Raw genomic sequence first — 9117 nt, 5'->3', positions numbered from 1 at the left:
CGAAGAGGGGGCACCACGGTGGGGGCTGTAGGCATGGGCAGTCCAATGGAACAGGGCTCTAAACCGTTGCCTACTTTGCAGGTTTCAATAGGAGCAACTCTATCTGACATTTTTTCAGCTCTGTATATTTTAAATAAAGTGCATACGTAATAAAGTAAATTCTGATTTGACAGAATCAGTAACACTGCAAGCCATGAATTTGAGCCTAGTGACAACGACATGGGTTTTCATACTTTGCTAAAAGCTAAAATTGAAGTTAAGATATGAGCTCTTGAAATTTAATGTTTATATTTAATAAGTGACTATCTGTTCATTTTTCTGTGCTCTTTACTCAGATTTTGGATAAGATACAAAATCCAGACTCCAGTACAAAATATTTCCTGAGGAGTCTCCCTCAAACAATTTGCAAATCGCTATTACTGGGTACATTTTGAAGTTTTGAAAGTTCTGCCTTCCACCTAACATGATGGTTGATCATAATTGTATTGTTTGTTCCTTCCCTTTGTTCCTTCCCCCGCCTCCCTGTGGGTTGCTTGAACATTTTTAGAATTTCATTTTGACTTATCTATAGTGTTTTTGAGTGTATCTCCTTGTATAATTTTTTTTAGTATAATGACATATAATAAAATTTATAGAATTTCATTTTGACTTATCTATAGTGTTTTTGAGTGTATCTCCTTGTATAATTTTTTTTAGTATAAATTCATATAATAAAATTTATATATTTTGAGCATATAGATTGATGACTTTTAACAAAAATATACACGTATATCATTGCCATCAAAATGAAGATATAGAAGACTGCTATCTCTTCAGAATTCACTTGTGCCACTTTGCAATATCTGCCCTCCCCACAAAATAACCCTAATGAAACATTGTTCTGTTTTTTTTTTTAAATCACCACATATGAGTTTAAACTATTCTAAAATTTCGCATAAGTGGTATCATATAGTACGCACTTGTTTTATGCCAGGTGACGTTCACCCAGCAAAAGGTCTACGAAATTCATCCATGTTATTGTGTGTATCTGTACTTTGTTCTTCTTGCTGAAGGGTATTTCATTGTACTAATCTACAAAAATTTATTTGTCTGTTCACCTGCGGATAGATGTTCGGGCTGTTATTAACATTCACATACAAGTTTTTATGGGCATATGTTTCCATTCTCTTGGGCAACTACCTAAGGCTGAAATTGCTGCTGTGTTATTACCTGTTTTTACATATTGTTGGATTTGATTTGCTAAGATTTTGTTTAGGATTTTCATGTTTATATTCACAGAGCCAAGAGAAGTCACCACAACTAGCCCTTTGGCTCTTTCTTACCTGTGTTGGAGCCATCATAGCAATAGTCCCTTGATCCATAAACAATGGTAAACTGAACCAGAGTGCACATAAACCAGGTGGAATCATCTGCCCCAAGAAGAAAAGCATAAAAAATGCATAATGGGGTCATGGCATTGAGGGATCATGCAGAAATTCATAAGCCACAACTTTGCATCCTTATAACTAACTACCCTTGCCCTATACTCCTTCCAATCTCTGTGTTTTGGGGGTTTATTTAAGTATATTCTTAGGCAATCAGTCCTTAAGTTGATCACCTTCTAATTGAAACAGTCACAGACTCCCCAGAGGGACACTGTACATTTGGGGAGGGCTAATGGTATAATTTTAAATGTTATGATGCAAATTATTTTCAGTTGTAACAGTGTAAACACTAAGCCATCACACCTAAAGGTGGGTCATCCCTGAATCCTTGGAGTTATAGCTATTGGCACCTGGATTAAATGTCTTCTTCCTTAAGTGTGAAATATCTCTGGAGTATTATTGCTTTAAAGACTGTCAAGTTCTCTAAAAGTAAAAATTATTTATTTCATAGTAAATAATTCAATTTGAGAGTTAAGATTTATAAGTAATTTACTGGAACTTCTCTTCCTACATACTCCTTAAATACCCAACAGAACCTCTGGCATGTACTGAGGCAATCAGTAGATTTTTAAGAAAGCAATCAGTATTCCAAAATGTCTCATCACAAAATTAGGAATTATGTAAAGATAATTGAAGTAAAAGAAAAGGAACACATTGTTCTCTTGACTCATTTCAGTTCTTCCCTGACAATGAATTTTCATGAGCTGCTCGGACTATTAAGGTAAATTGATATTTTAAAGTCTGTGATTATGGGTGACAGGAGTACAATATTTGTAGGCTTTTGTTTGTATATTTATATTTATACTGAATATCTATGAGCAATTGTGAGTAAAATACCTTCTGTCTTTAAATTGCTCATTTAGGATAGTGCTTGCCAAACATAATTTAAATGAATACTTATTATATGTGAAACACAAGTGTTTTATAACTTGCTTTTAAAACATTTAATTAAGAAATGGAAGGGAAAGTATCTTAGAACACAATATGAATAGGTTATTTGACTTTGGGGGAAAGGATCTGTTAGAATAAGTTTTCTGAACACCCAGTGCTTATACCTTCATAAGCTATCTTCTTTTAACCAGTTAAATAACATTTTTAAAAAACATATTGTTTGATTTCCTGCCATCCAAAGCAGAACGTGTAGAATTTAATCTATGAGTTCTGTAGGTGTTAATTATGCATGCCAGTTCACCAAGGGGTGCCAGCCTTGAGGTTTATTAAAGCTCATAGACACAAAGGAGATCAGAAAATGAAGCAGCATAGTAGTTTGAGGCCATAAATTAAATGATGTGTCTGCCTCTTTTCTCCTTTCATTTCCCTCCCTCCCACACCCATTTGTTTCTAATGTACTCATTTGAACTCAGGAAGATGGAGGGTTAATACAAGGGCCAGATGACCTTGGTTATTCCATCATTAACTTCATTTTACTTTTTTTTCCTACATTTTGGTTTTGAAGGAGGATGACTCTAAATACTTTCATGTGAAAGTCAAGTGCATATATTCATGGGCCTTTTTCTCTCATTTTTGTGTGCTTAGTTCCTCTAGTTAATCCAAGTTAGCGAAAGAGTGACTGCTGGACACGTGGACTGTTGGGCTAAGCTCTGTGGACTTCAAAGTGCAGAAAAAGCATGAACAGCCCAATACATGCCTTTTTAATTTTTTTCTGTCTCTTGTCTTAGAAGCAGACTCTGAGACAAGGATTCAAATTAAAGTAGTTTTCTTGGCAGGTGAAGGAAACACTGTCAAGTGAGTGGGGGTGTGGGAGAAGGAAGCGAAGACAGCCAGTGAACTGTGTGTTACAAGCCAGATACCACTGTGGGTAGCTGGAGCTGGAGTCCACTGGGGGTCCTGGTGAACAGTGCCCTGCATGCTCCCCAGAGTCACCACAACCAATTCCTGTAAATCAATGGTTGGACTGTGATGGAGTGTTAATATTTCTGCATGTTCAACCTGCCTGCATGGGTGGGCAAGGTGTGCTTAGGTGGCCAAAGAGAGTGAAACTCTGGTGACATGTGCTGACGTGGTAATGGCCAGGATTATGGGTCAGGCACCTATAGTGGCCACTGCAGCTGGAGACGGTGACATGAGAATGGCCCCTATTCTCAGCCCTGTGATTTGAAGACTTGCATTTTGAGAACAAATTAAGAGATAGCGATGACTTTCCTTTGACTATATTAGTATCTAGAAATATTGGTCTACAATGTTTCTGAAAGAACAATGTAATTACTGTTAAGTAGGTCCACATTCTATCTGTGCAGCCTTTTCTGGTTTATGACTTGAATAAGTTATTCCATGAATTGTCTAACTAAACTCTATCTTCACTTTTATAATAATTTAACTATTGACAATTTTAATTTCTTTTTTCTCTCTTGAGTGGTCAGGTAGGGGTGGGTGAGTGGGAGGCAATTGATTTTCTAGCACCAGTTTACTCCCTTGAATCAGACAGCCCTTGAAATTATAGAGTAATGATTCTGAAGAATATAAGTCAAGGACTGCCTATTTATAAAAAATTTTATACTGTCTTTATAAGGTGCTCAGCTGTGGAAGCAGTGAGTACAAATAAACAGGGATTCTGTCTCATGTTGTAGGGGGAAGCTGGTTTTCTCTGCCAGCATCTTTTTCTTATGGATCTATCTCTCCTCAAATCCATTTGGCCATGTGTGTGTGTGTGTGTGTGTGTGTGTGTGTGAGAGAGAGAGAGAGAGAGAGAGAGAGAGAGAGACAGAGATGAACTATGGATGCTGGGAGAACGAAGCTCCCCTTCTGTCTCATTTGTTCATCTGGGATAACATAGGGCTGGAGATGATCGTGTCACTTTCCTGGCTCCCTTGGGTGAGATCACATGCAGAATACAGCCAGGGGCAGACAAGTAGTAGAGACAAGAAGTCCTGGGGGTCTAGTCCCTGGACCTGGCTTGATTGAGCTTCACCTCAGGGCCTTCTGAGCCAGTTTTCCTGTGAGCTAATAATTCACTCTTTTGCATATGGAAATTTAAGTTAGGTTTCTAGCATATGCAATAGAAAGCGTTCTGACTAAAACCCATACTCAGCGCTGGAAAAAAACTGAAGATGAAAGAGAGAAAATGTATCAGAAGAAAGTTTTGAGAGACTTAGCTTGATGATGAAAAAATCTTCTTAAACACAATAAAAATGGATTCAATATCAACTAACAGGGTATTTTTTTGAAGCCAGAGTATCTGTGAAATTATGACAGAATTGGCAAAAAACACTGTCCATTATCTTTCTTAAAGTGACTGGAATGTGAAGTGAAATATCCACCAATACCCATATCTGAATAACCGTACTATGTCAGTGTCTTTTCAAGGAAATTTGGTGTTCCATGAAAAAAGTGTCTAGTTCAGCTGGCAACTTCAGTACTCTCACCAGTTGTTTTCCTAAAGCCAACCAGTACTTTGGCATACAGAGGGCTTTATGAGTACTTTCATAACACAGAATATTAAAAAAAGTAGGCTCAAGGGTTGAAAATTAACAATTTTTAGTGCTTTATCAAGGACATTCCTAAGTGAAACTGTTTTTCAAAAACCATGAGTGCACGACAGTGAAGAATACAATGATCACTAGAATAGTTTGGTGCCTCTGCCTTCCTTGATTGGTGTGAAGGTCCCAGAAGTTTCACCTACCATTGCTTTTGCACCATCTGTGTGAAGATCAACACAGTGAGAAAGACAAATACCATCTCAGTATTATTATGAAAATAGTTTTGAGTGCGCAGATCCTTTGAAAGGACTTGGGGAACCCCCACGTTGGTGAACCATACTTTGAGATTCACTAATTAAAAAGAAAATACTATCATTTTATCATTAAAAAAAAAAGACTTCTTGAGTATCTGTGATTTCCGGGCACTTTTGAGTGCATGGGATATGTCAATGCACAAAACAAGGAGCTCTGCCTTCAGGAAGGCTGTTTTCTGGCAGGGCTGGTGACAAACAACGAAACGACAAATATGAATCATAGGTAAATTAGAAAATGCATTAGGAGATGGTAAGTGCTATGGACAAAATAAAAAGCAGAGCAGGGTAAGAGCAATCGGGAATGCCAGTGGGTGACCAGGAGCACGTTGAAAGTTTAGAGTGGTCAGGGTCAGTAAAAATGGATTCAATATCAACTAACAAGATGTCATTGCAAAGAGGATAATTTTGAGCAAAGTCTTAAAGGAAGGAAGGGAGTTAGACATGTGGCTATCTGGTCGAGGAACATTTCAGTTAAGGGAATAGCCAGTCCAAAGGCAATGAAGTGGCAGTATGCCTGGTGTGGCTAGAATCCATGAAGGGACCAGTGAGGAGCAGGTGGAGGAATTGAATATAAAATACTAGATAGTGATCAGAGAAGTGAGGGAGGGAACAGGTTGTGTAGAGAAATGGGAACCACTAGAGGGCCATTAGCAGAAGAGTGGCCCGATCTCTCTTTTATGCTTAAAAAAAGGTCAGTTTTGTTGCTATGTTGAAGATAGACAGCAGAGGACAAGGATAGAAAATGAAGATGAGTTAAGAGGCTTGTGCAGTAAATCCCAACAAGAGATAACAGTGGGCTAGGCCAGAGAGATAGATGTGGAACTGATGAGAAGGTAGAATTGTTAGGTAGACAGCGAGGGATTCTGGGTCTCCTAGGGACTAAAGTGGGTGCTGTTGCCCCCATCTTGGTCCTGCCCCACCCTAATTCTCCATACCTGGGGGAACAGGGAATACCCTACGAATCTGCTAATCAGAACTTGGTGTGCCAGCTGCAAAAGAATGCAGAGGACTCTAGCCCACGGGCCAAACAGCAGGGGTACCATAAAGTCTGGAAAGTGACCTAGAACCCACATGCGTACTTAAGGCTCAGGTCATGTGACTCCCAACTGTCCAATCAAAATGGTTCTATGGTGACCTCTGAACCACAAGGGAGGTCCCTATCCAGGCACTGTAAAATAAGATGCAGACCATAGCCAATCCTTCTTTTTGCGCCCTTCCTTTGGCTCTCACTTTGCTGCAACAATGGGTCTTGTCATCATCTGTGGTGTACGTATCATACTCTGTAAACCTATACCTTGCTCTTGCCCTATAATCCTATCTTTCTCTCCTCAATAAACCTCATTTTCATGCTTGCCTTACTTTGGCATGTCTGGTCATTCTTCAGCCATGGGTGCACCAAGAACCAACATTTTCAGGCTAAAACCTGATGTATTCAGTAGAACTTCCTAATGGTTTTGATGTGGGTGTAAGAGAAAGAGAGAAGTCAAAGATAACTTCAAAATTATTGGCCTGAGTAACTGAAAGATAGTGAATCTTTTATACAAAAATCAACCCCAAATTTGCTATAGATCTAAGGGTAAAATTGTGAAAATTTTAAGAGAAGATACAGAAGAAAACCTTCATGACTTATGGGCAAGCAAAGAGTTCTTAAACATGATACTGGGCTGGGGGCTATGGCTTCTGCCTGTAATCCTAACACTTTGGGAGGTCGAGCAGGAAGATTGCTTGAAGTCAGGAGTTTAAGACCAACCTGAGCAAGAACAAGACCCCATCTCTGCGAAAAAAGAAAAAAACTAGCCAGGTGTGGTGGCATATGCCTATAGTCCCAGCTACTTGGGAGGCTGAGTCAGGAGGATCACTTGAGCCCAGGAGTTTGAGATTGCATTGCATTATGATGACACCACTGCATTCTAACCTGGGTGACAAAGCAAGACCCTGTCTCTAAATAAATACATAAATAAATAAGTAAACAAACCCCCAAAGCAAAAAACAAAAAGCAACAACAACAAAAAAAACCTGACACCAAAAGCATGATCCATAAAAGAAAAAAATTAGTGTGTTGGACTTCATCAGAATTAAAAAGTTTTGCTCTGTGACAGATATTGTAAAAAGAATGAAAATAAAATCACAGCCTAGGAAAAATTATTTGCAATTCGCATATCCCACAAAGGATTTGTATACAGAATATATACATACATATATGCATATATATATACACACACACATGCACGTATATATATATATCTTTAAATTCAATAGCAAGAAAATAAACAATCCAATTTGAAAATGGGAAAAAATTTGAATAAATACATAACCAAAGGATTTTTAATAAGCACATAAAGATACTTAACATCATTAGCCCTTAGAGAAATGCAAATAAAGCCACCATGAGATACTAGAATGCCTAAAATAAAAAAATACAATACCAGGTGCTGGTGAGGATGTGGAACAAGTAGATCTCATATATTGTTGGTATGGCTTCTCTGGAAAACTGTTTGGAATTTCTTATAAAGTTAAACATATGCTCCAATATGTTGCAGCAATCCCACTCCTGGATGTTTATCCTATAGAAATGAAAACTTAGGTTCAATAAAACTCGGTACACAAATTATCCATAGCAGCTTTATTTGTAATAGGCCAAAACTGGAAACTATACAAATACCTTTCAACAAGTGAATAAATAAGCTGTGGTCTATTTATATAAGCAAATACTACTCAGATGAAAAAAAAAGAACACGTAACAACTTGGTTGGACGTCAGGGATATTAGGCTGACTGAAAAAAGCCAATCTCAGAAGGTTACCTACCATATGATTCCATTTATATAACATTCTCGATATGCCACAATTATGGTGGTGGGGAATGGATCAGTGGTTGCCAGGGGCTAGGGCTGGAGGGAAGAGGAAATGAGGGAGTTTCTTTGGGGTAATGGAATAACTCTATATACTGATTGTATCTACTGCTGGTTATAAAAATGTAAACATGTGACAATATTTCCTAGAACTATATACATCAAGAGAAAAAAATGCAGATAAAAACTGGTGAAATCAAGTAAGGTCTGTAGTTTAGTTAGTAAGATTGTACCAATGTCAGTTTCTTGGTTTTTATAATTGTACTATGCTTATGTAAGATGTTATTTTGGGGGGAAACAGGGTGAAAGATTCCCAGGAATAACGTACTATTTTTTTTTATTTCAGCATATTATGGGGTACAGATGTTTAGTTTACGTGTGTTGCCCTTGGTTCCCCTCCCCCCAAGTTCGTGTTTCAAATATGTCCATCCTTCGGGTAGCGCGCATTGCACTCCTTGTGTATATTTTTGCAACTTATCTGTGAGCCTAAAATTATTTCAAAATAAAAAGAAAAAATAGTGTTTCCATTAACCAGGATGAAAAAGGCTGCAGCTAGAGCAAGTATTAGAGGAGGAGATGAGGAGTTCAGTTTTAGACATTCTAAATTTGATATGTCTATTACAAATGCTTACGTACAAGTCTGGAGTTTGGGAGAGGAGTCTGGATGTGATATACATTTGGAAGATGAGATTTAAAGCCATGAGACTGGATGAGCTCAAGGGCAGGAAATGTATATGTGGATCAAGAAGAAAAGAGAAGCAGGGACTGAGCTGGGCCTTGGGGTACTCCATTATCAGACAACAGGAGAGAACAGAGCGAACTCTTGGAAGGTGGGAGTGCCAAGTTTACTATTTTTCTTTTTCTGAGAGCTCTTTGGGGTGTGTGTGTGTGTGTGTGTGTGTGTGTGTGTGTTTTGACAGAGCTCTGTTCCAGCCAGTAGACAGATTTACTGGTAGATTTGAACTTCTTTCTGTTATTGTGGACTTTCTTTTCTCTTTCTTTCTTTCTTTCTTTCTTTCTTTCTTTCTTTCTTTCTTTCTTTCTTTCTTTCTTTCTTTCTTTCTTTCTTTCTTTCTTTCTTTCTTTCTTTCT

The 9117-nt window shown here is 38.0% G+C and overlaps 1 pseudogene; it reads right to left on the bottom strand.

Moving 5' to 3' along the window:
* LOC105826503 overlaps positions 1-9117 on the bottom strand; it is a 30711-nt pseudogene that overhangs the window by 16702 nt on the left and 4892 nt on the right.

Source organism: Propithecus coquereli, unplaced genomic scaffold, assembly GCF_000956105.1.
Source record: "Propithecus coquereli isolate 6110/MARCELLA unplaced genomic scaffold, Pcoq_1.0 Scaffold9, whole genome shotgun sequence".
NCBI lineage: Eukaryota > Metazoa > Chordata > Mammalia > Primates > Indriidae > Propithecus > Propithecus coquereli.
The sequence above is the reverse complement of the archived record's forward strand: the minus strand, read 5'-3'. Positions and strand labels throughout refer to the sequence as shown.